This window comes from Cyanistes caeruleus, chromosome 1 (genome assembly GCF_971803275.1).
Source record: "Cyanistes caeruleus chromosome 1, bCyaCae1.hap1.1, whole genome shotgun sequence".
NCBI lineage: Eukaryota > Metazoa > Chordata > Aves > Passeriformes > Paridae > Cyanistes > Cyanistes caeruleus.
Genome location: NC_141701.1, coordinates 80655019 through 80664648, shown reverse-complemented (window position 1 = coordinate 80664648; position 9630 = coordinate 80655019).

Below are 9630 nucleotides of genomic sequence, written 5' to 3'. Positions count from 1 at the left end.
GAATACTAGATTCGGAATCCTGTACTTGTTTTTAAACAGTCCTACCAGAAACTTACAGTGCATTTTTAAGTAGATTTTTTTTAAAAACATCTCTGTCTCAGATCCCTGAATAGGGTGGCTTATCATTTTTCTATCTGATAAAATAGATTATTCTAACTGTACAGGTTCATCTTTTGATGTTCTTCTAGATGTCCTTCTAGATAGATCATTGTTCAAAAATAATTTTTCTCACTTCTAAGATCTTGACCTGAGATTTTGTCCCATCAATTTTCTCCATATTTAGTTAGTCCTAGGATAGCCATTGCATTCAGGAATCAAAATTAAATAGTCAAGTTTTCTTATAACACCAAGCTGTGTGGGGCAGTTGACGTGCTGGATGGAAGGGATGCCATCCGGAGAGACCTTGATTGGCTTGAGAGATGGATCAATGAAACTTTTGTGAAGCTCAACAAGACCAAGTGTAAGGTCCTGCACATTGGTCAGGGCAGTCTCAAACATAGATTCAGTCTGGATGGAGATGGGATCAAGAGCAGCCCTGAGGAGAAGGATTTGGGGGTGTTGGTTAGATTAGATTGATGTGACCTGTCAGTGCACACTTGCATCCCAGAAAGCCAACTGTATCCTGGGCTGCATCAAAAGAAGGATTCAGCAGATCTGATTCTACTGCTGTGCTACACTTTTGTGAGACCCTGCCTGGGGTACTGAATACAAGACAAGAAGTATGTGCACCTACTGGAGTGGGTCCAGGGAACGGTCATTAAGATCATCAGGAGGATGGTGCACCGCTCCTGTGAAGACAGGCGGAGAGCTGGGGTTGTTCAGCCTGAAGAAGTCTCTGGAGAGAGCTTACAGCACTCTCCTGTACCTAAAAGAGGCTACAAGAAAGATGGAGAGGGACTTTTCACTACGGTGTATTGTAATAGGACAAGGCTTTAAACTGAAAGAGAGTAGTTTTAAATAAGATATAAGAAAGAAGGTGTTATTTATGAGAGTGGTGATGCAGTGGAACAGATTGCCGAGAGAAGCTGTGGATGTCCCGTTCCTGGAAGTGTTCAAGGCCAGGTTAGATGGGGCTCTCAGCAACCTGGTCCAGTGGAAAGTGTCCCTGCCCATGGCAGAGGGGCTGGATCTGGATAATATTTAAGGTCCTTCCAACCCAAACCTTTCTGTGATTCTTTGATTATATAAATGTCTAACTCATTATATATATATATATATATATATATATATATATAACATACTTAATACAGACAGCCACTTGTCCTTTATTTGCAGCTCATCCTATTAAAAATCATTTCACAATTCACTTTGATTCCTTATTTGTATGTCTTAAAGCACCTTTCATGGAGAACACTGATCACATTATCAGTAAAAAGGATATTTCAACTACACAATCTTTTGCTACTGGTGGTGTTTTGATTATTGCTTTATCTAAGAAATAATGGTTTGAATATTTTCCTGTAAGATGTTTTATTTTAGTGTTGATCACAAAGGTCCCTATGAACATTAGGTACCTGAAAAGTATTGTCATCATGGCTTCTTTCTATTGGCATTGCTTAACACTTCTATTCCTCCTAGAACTTTCTTAACTTCACTTTGATGTTGGTGCATATACAGATTATGTAATGTATTGTATGAAAGTAGCAAATGTTAATTGATTTTAAATAATGTTATTTCTAGCATAGCAGATAAAATATCTTGATTGTGAAAATAATAAAATGGATAATAAAGAGAATTTAGTCTGCAACTGGATGCTTGGACACAGTGATGACAGTTTTGAATCTATTAGATTATGAGAGTCATAGTGTTTTACATCTGTGATTACATTCAGAAGTTAAAAAAAGAGCAGGCAGGGAGGAAAACAGTGGAAAAAAGACAGGATTGAAGAGCCTGACATCTGCAAAGGGTGAGGAGAGATCTACAGAGAATTGTGTTTCTGTCAGTAAAGAATTATTGCATGACAGCAGACCATAAACTGCAAGGTAAGAACCTTTACATTTTTCGGTAACTAGAAACACAGTTGTGTCTGTTTCTGATACTCAGAGCCAGACTTTCCTGTCACCAAGTATTTTTTCTGAACATATGTCAAGTGCTGCTGAAGGTATCAGCATAGCAGACTGAAAAGATCTGCTTTAGAACAAAAGCATCAAGTGCCTTATTCTTTGTAAACAATATCACAACGAGGTTCCTACTTTTAACTCACTAAAAGGTATGGAAACTTTTGTAAGACAGCATAGGAAATGCATAATTTATGATAGGTACAGAATTAAAAGGAGATTGTGTTTTGAAACTCTTTTTGTGTTTTTTGCAGAGTATACAAAATTCTGATTTTTATGCACTCAGTTGTTTTTAATTTCTGGTAACTCAAAATTTTGAACTTGGCCAAAGTTTTAGTTTATGTGTTGACTGTTTATAGTTATGCAAAGATGTTACAAAAATCACAAATGAAAATAATTTTAATTTTTTTTTGTATATTATTTATATATATATATATTTCACTGTGCCATGTGTGTGAACTGTTGCAACTGTGTGCCTTCTCTGTTTTAACATGCTCCAACAAAATAAGTTCAGGTGATCTGTGAAAAATTGATCTGGTAAACTCTAGTTCATACAACAACAAAGACATTCAGGATACTGAGCACAAGGAACTCTAGACAAACTATTTTAGGTCTGCATGGTCAACCTTGTTCCCAGTGCCATATTTCCTATGACACTTAGGCAAAATAACACATACACCTAAATTAACAAAATAGCCTCCAAACCTGTGCAGGCATTTGGTGAAGAGGCAATTGCCAAAAGGCAATTCACAACAAGGGAGCAAATTAGATGCTCTAAATCATTTCTTTAGAAGCTATTCTTTCCGTGGTTATGTCTATAAAGAGAGACTCAGGAACTTTTCTTGGGGCAGGATCCCTGAACTTGTCCTGGTTTCATGATGGGTTATAACATTGTACACATCTCTTCCTTTTCTAGTTATTCCAATGTACATGTTAAGTATTTTATATTATTTTAGTAGAATAAATATGTAATTCAGGATATTCTCCAAAATAAATGGTCTAAAAGTTCAACTTATTAATTTTACAAAGAAAGTTATATTGCAAATACATGAATCAAGATCCAGTGAAGTTCAAAAGAGCATTTTACATCCCTTTTCCACAAAATGTGAATGATCCTTGAGAAGAAAATCAAGAATAGAAAAATACTCCAGGGGAACACAGCAATGACATTCATTTGTTTAATATGCTTTGTTTTGTTACATGAATACCATTGAATACTTCAATAGACATACATTCTTAGGTGACTCAGTCTACTTCTGCACATCAAAAATGAATACTAACCTGCTCTTATAAAAGTTGTGCACTAATTTAGATTCTGAGCAAACTTTCCATGGAAGTTGAACCTTTAAGTTGTCCATTTTCAATCAAACTCAATTTTACATCTCATTTTGGTTTTGATACTTACTTTTGATTATCTGAAATCAAACTCTAAAGTAAGTTGAAAATTTGAAAATTTTGCAAGACCTAATAGTCTGATTTTCTAAGACCCATTTGTCTCCACTGACAACCAAGAAAACCTGCAAAAAGCCCCACAAGCTCATTCATCTCAAAAGACAAATCTAGCATTTACTTCATAATCACTAGGTGGGACTTGACCACCTCCATCAAATGTCTGGAACTCAAGAATGCACTTCATAAAGACTCAGACAGGTCCTTGTAGTTACATTCCAGTCTGAACTATGTCCCAGGGAAGGACATCACTGCTCTTTCGATGAAATTGCTACATTTGTATTTTATTGCTTTGAGCCTTGGAGAACAAGATGACAGATATCTAAACAATACCAAAAATTGACAAATGGATTAGTTGGTCTGAACTTGGGCTGAAAATGCTCCAAGAGTAAATTAACTGAAATTTTCCTTATGGATGTTTTCTCCATAATTTCACTGATTTTTTTTTAACCTGGACGTTGACCAAAGAGTTTTAATTTTGGCTGTTGCAATATGAAGAAACTCATGGCTTAATGACTACCTCAAAAATTTATAATTATTTTACAGAATGTTATCCATGTTAAAACATGAATTCTTTGAAGCAATTAATTTCTAATGGAAATAATTTTCTTAGGTTCAAGGGCTATGATAAATTTTCCCTAAGCTGTGTAACACATTCATGCCAACAGAAGGATAAGGCTTGAGTAAATTTTTAGGGAAGAAGACATCTGTTAATGCTGAAATATCACCCCTATAAAAGAGCCTTCAGCTACAGCTTACAAGTACCTCTCTAACACATCAGGCAGAAATAAAGACAATCTGTCATCATAATGGTCATGAGCAAAAAGTTATTTCAATTGCTCTCCTTCTGTAATGCTCAAAATCCAATTCTAAGCAGATCCTACGCATCTACAGACACCCACCATTTAACCAGTATCTGATAACACTATTGTAAAAATCTTATGAATTGTATACATAATATCAAAACCCAGGACTCTGTTTGGTATAGTTTAGGTTAGCTGGAAATTAATAGGCTTTGGGTTCAAGCCAATGACCAAGGCACAAACTGTTTGAGAGCTAAGGTCTGACCTCCCTAGTTAACAAGTCATACAGTCCCAAAACTATCCATAGGGATAACATACTTGCTAAGAGGAAAATTAGTGCTTTCCTCAACATCATTGGCTACTGAGAATTACCTGCTTGTGAACAGAAGGCACCTGCCGATAAATCTGCAAAGTAACCATCGGAATTGAAGTCAGTATAAGCAAAATAAAGTGATTGTGTCAGCAAAGTACCTTATTTGTTTAAGGAATAACTTATGTATTCCAGACTTAGAATGAAGTGTATGACATATTTCATTTTTTTCTTTTGCAATAATAAATGAAATACATTTAATAAAATGGTAGACTTGGCTGAACAAATAACAAATAATAATGATGATGCCTGCAGAAAAATCCATAAAACCTAATTATTATGGCTTTTTTCCAGCATATATAAAAAGCTGGAAACATATTTCTTTGCTGAAGCAAGATGTTTCAGACAAAAAATATCAATAATTTTATTGAGATATTTTTACTTCACTGGTGAAATGGTAATTCCTAGAAAATTTATTTAGCAATGCATTTTGTTGTCTTGGTAGAACTACGTTTAAACTCCAAACTTTTTGATGGAATTACCTTGCATCAGAGGACAATAATAAAAACAGACGATGGGCTACAGTAGGAGCCAAGAAATAGCACCACAGACAGCACAGTATATATGAATACTGTATGGTAAACCTTGATTTTATTAGACATAACACAATTGTAGATTAGTAGAAGTTTAAAAAGAGGGAAGGAAGAAAAAGGAAAAACTTGGTTTTTTAAAGGATCCAACCAATCAAAAAAATATATAATTTTAAGAATTTATAAACTTGAAGTTGACAGTAATTTTCTCAGGCACTCAGACACATTGCCCCTTTATATTACTATGCTTTATGAATTATGAATTTTGTCTGATGAGGAAGCCTAAGGGAGACAATGGAGCTTCAGTGTCAGTAATGCACTGTCATTTCACGCTGTGTGAGTTCCTACTATACCTAGATGGATTTTTCAAGCTTAAATAATGTTACTGACTGCCAAAGATTTTATTAAGAGGTCTGATGATATTATATGCTCTGCTGGTAAGATACTAATCCCTATTAACTAGAGAAGGGTCAAATACTTTGAGAGATTGCCAGGGCTTTTTTTTTTGTCTGCCTGGGGTGTTCAGATGTAGTTGTACTCCCCCACCATAATTCACCTATTTTGAGTCAGATAGTGAAATAGAAAACAATTTTTCCACCATCAAGAAGAATGACATTTGTGTAGAAAAGACAGTTGTTCTGTGAGATTTTACATGGCTCCTGTTACCAAGGAAACAGCTTCTTTTGGCTTTGAAAGGTTTGGTAATGGTTGCCCTAGCTACAGTTTGGGCAGTACAGAACAAGAGAGGCATTTATCTCATGTAATTATATACATATACACACATAAACACACTTACCCTCACATTAGGGAGGGATAGATTTAGTAAACCAGAATTATGAAAACACTGAAGTTAGGAAAACATTCTGAACAACATTTATGGAATGTGTTGATAGAAGAGACACTGTCACTGGTTTAAGTCAATCCCATCCCACACCTGAAAATATGACTTTCAAAAATTAAAAAGGAAAAAGAAGAAAATAATATAGTGCAAATTAGAAAGCTCATACAACTACTTAATCAGGCACTTAATATTTAAAGTGTAGACTCAAAAATGATGAAGAATACAGAATACTTATAATTTTGAACTTACGGAAACAAAAGTTTTTACTTTAGAACCTCTGACAACATTTGAATTGGAAAGTCAGATTCATTATTTTAAATATAACTTTAATATTTTTTCTGATATATCACAGTGAAACATTCTTTGAGTTGAAATGGGAAGGACAATTCCTAAAGATGGACTTTTATACATAGGAGGTGAATAAAGCAATGATGAAAGACACCAAGTGTAAATTCATTAGCTGATTGGAAAGTGGATTGGTTGTACTGTATCACAAAAAGAGAAAGTTTTGTAGGTGCTGATGGGGATGAAAAATCTTCAGGAATATCAAAATAACATATTTTTTCTATGTAGAAAATGCAAATCCATTTTTAATGTGATTACATGCAAAGTTAGGGCAAGCTAGGGATAAAGCTTAATATGTAAGTTTTTATAATCGCATAAAAAACTTACATAAATATTGGGTTCAAAAGCAATAGTGACAGATCAAGAATAGTAAGAAATGAAGACAAGAAAAAGGAGGAGGAGACTAGGTACAAGTATAAAAGGAAGAAATGTCTGTCTTATGAATTACAGCTCCTCTAGCTAATGTCTGGATGAGTATCTCAGACTCTACCATCTATTAGAACAAAAGCATTTTTGATTATTTGATTTTTTCATCAAATATGATCACTAGATCTGTGGGGGAAAAGGAAACTTATTTATTTGTTTTTTTCTTATGAAGACCATGATGGTCACTCCAGAAAAAAAAAAAAAAAGATAGAATTTTAAAAACCATCTTCTATCGATTGTGGATTAATGTGTTTTCTGATTTTTATTCATCTCACTTAGATTTAAAATTACCAAGGTGAAATGTTTGCATATGGAAAGTTTTATTTTCATTGAAAAAAACTAAAATATGCAAAATATCCACAGTTTTCTCCTATACTTAGACTAAAAATCTAATCTATTCTTTCAAAGAGGTCTTTATGAAAATAAATGCCATATAGTAGATGCTTATGGAAAATTATTTTCTTCTTTTGTGGGGCTTCAGTGTTTATAGGAAACAATATTGTTTCTAAAATGAGATTTTTTTAAAAAAAGTCTGATTTTTTATTTGATTTCAAAACACTTAAAATATCTTTAAAATATGTGAAAAAAAGCATGACTCATACAGTAATTTCAGGTCAAAAGTGGATGAGTGCCAGTAAGTCAGAGTAAGCTGCTATGTGTTTCAACTGGTTTTAATTCTATATAAAATATTGTCTGTTATTATGAAGAGCTGCATTTTGTAACCTTGAAAGAAATTTTGTTTTGCCACAAGTGAGACTTTTTACAAGGGTATGCAGTGACAGGACAATGGAGAATGGCTTTAAACAGGAAGAGAGTATTTTTAAATTAGGTACTAGGAAGAAATTATTTACTGTGAGGGTGGTGATGCACTGGAACACGTCTCCCAGAGAAGCAGTGGATGGTCCACCCCTGGAAGTGTTCAAGGCCAGGTTCTGAGAAACCTTTTCCATTTTTTTCCTGTGTATTTGTATACCAGTTAAACTTATTTATTTCTTATGCCTAGTGAAAGGTCTAGTGGAAAGTTTCCCTGCCCGTGACAGAGGCACTGGAAGTAAATGATAGTTAAGATTTCTTTAGACTGAAATCACTGTATGATTTTATTTTCAAGAAAATGATTCTTTTTCCTCTATAGCCAAAATGCATATAGTGGATTTTTTTGTTGTTGTTGTTTGTTTGTTTGTTTGTTTAACTTCTGCTCCTGAGTTTGCTTTCTACCAGTCCATTCTTGGAATAAAATGGGTAAAAAGTCTTTGTTTCCTTTGTGATCAAACATGATACTGAGGAGCAAATAGAGAACTACCCATTCATCTATTCTCATGATGTTCTGTCAAAAAGAAGTAAAATTGTAACTGAAATAATGCTGTTCAATATCAATACAATTCATCATGGAAATAAGAGATAAATTGTGGAGCTATGAACTTCTGTTTTTCTGAGATACAAACTCGTCTCTCTCAGCAGCTCCAGCCAATCAGACTTGAGACTATGTATTTTCTTAAAGAAAAAAGCCCCAAAAAAACAAAAGAAGTCAAAAGAAAACAACAACCAAACAAGCTCAAACGTTAATTTGGATACTAAACCTTTGAAAATACCTTAACACAGAGCTGAACTGCAGTGTTCAGGGAAGAACAGTTGAGTCTGTGAGGGTAAGTCAGTTTTAGAAGACCAGCTTCCTGTTCTGAGTTTTAATCAAATATTCAAAAGTTCTCATATAGAATGAACACACTGTATCTGTATTATTATCATAAAATAATCATGCTGAGCTTCTTTTAAACTCAGACACAAACAGAAAACAGGGAATATTTACGCTGCCCTAAAAAAAAATCTAAGGAGGTATTAAATAATCTACATAGGATTTTAAGAGGTAGTTAAGGAAAACAAACTTCTGAAGTTACAAATTACTGTGATCATTATCTTGTTTTTCTGTAGTACAAGACAATATTAGCAAAACATTTCAAATATTATATAGTTCTCGATTTTGTGGTTCTTAACTAAAAACATGCTTTACTATGTTTTTTTCCATGTATCTAGTAATTATTTTGGCCATTAAAGCAACATTAAGACAAACGTAATAAATCAATTACACTTCCAGAACACAGTCTCCCTAAATAATATAAGCTGCTTGTCCCTACTGCTTATCTGACTCAGCTTGCATGCAAATATTTAAAAGATTCTTTTACTCTGGTTTCCTTCTTACTTTATTATCTATGGCAAGCCTTCATTGCAATTGAGGGAGCTTATATACTTTTAGCTTTTAGAATGAAGTACACACTAGGAAAAAAAACAAGTTCTAAACTTCAATAGGCTCAAGTGAATATTTCTTTCTGGGAACATGTGTCAAGCCAACACATTTCCCCATTCATTGAGTCAAAGGATACTTTTCCTTTCATCTTAAGTGGAAGAAAATGGTCTCCCTTAGACAGGAACAATGTTACTTCTTTATGGTTGCACATTATTGATTACAGCATGGGGAAGTATTACCCCTGCTCTTATGAAGAGCTCCTCTTAACAGAATAGGACTCTTCTACTACACGAAAATAGGGACTGAAAAAAAAGGCTCAGACACATAAATGCATTTTCCAATTCTGGATTAAAAAATACATCTGAATGTTTTTATCATTATTGTAGGCATAATCAGTATCAATGAACTGTAATGTAACACAGCTCAGTATTCTGAGTCAAGCAGGTGTCCATTCATTTAAAATAAAATAAGGCAGAAAAAAAATAAATGCGTAGAATTCAAGCCACTACTTCCATGAGTTGAACAGGATTTGAAGTAATACATCACTACCTACCTACAAACAACATTTGA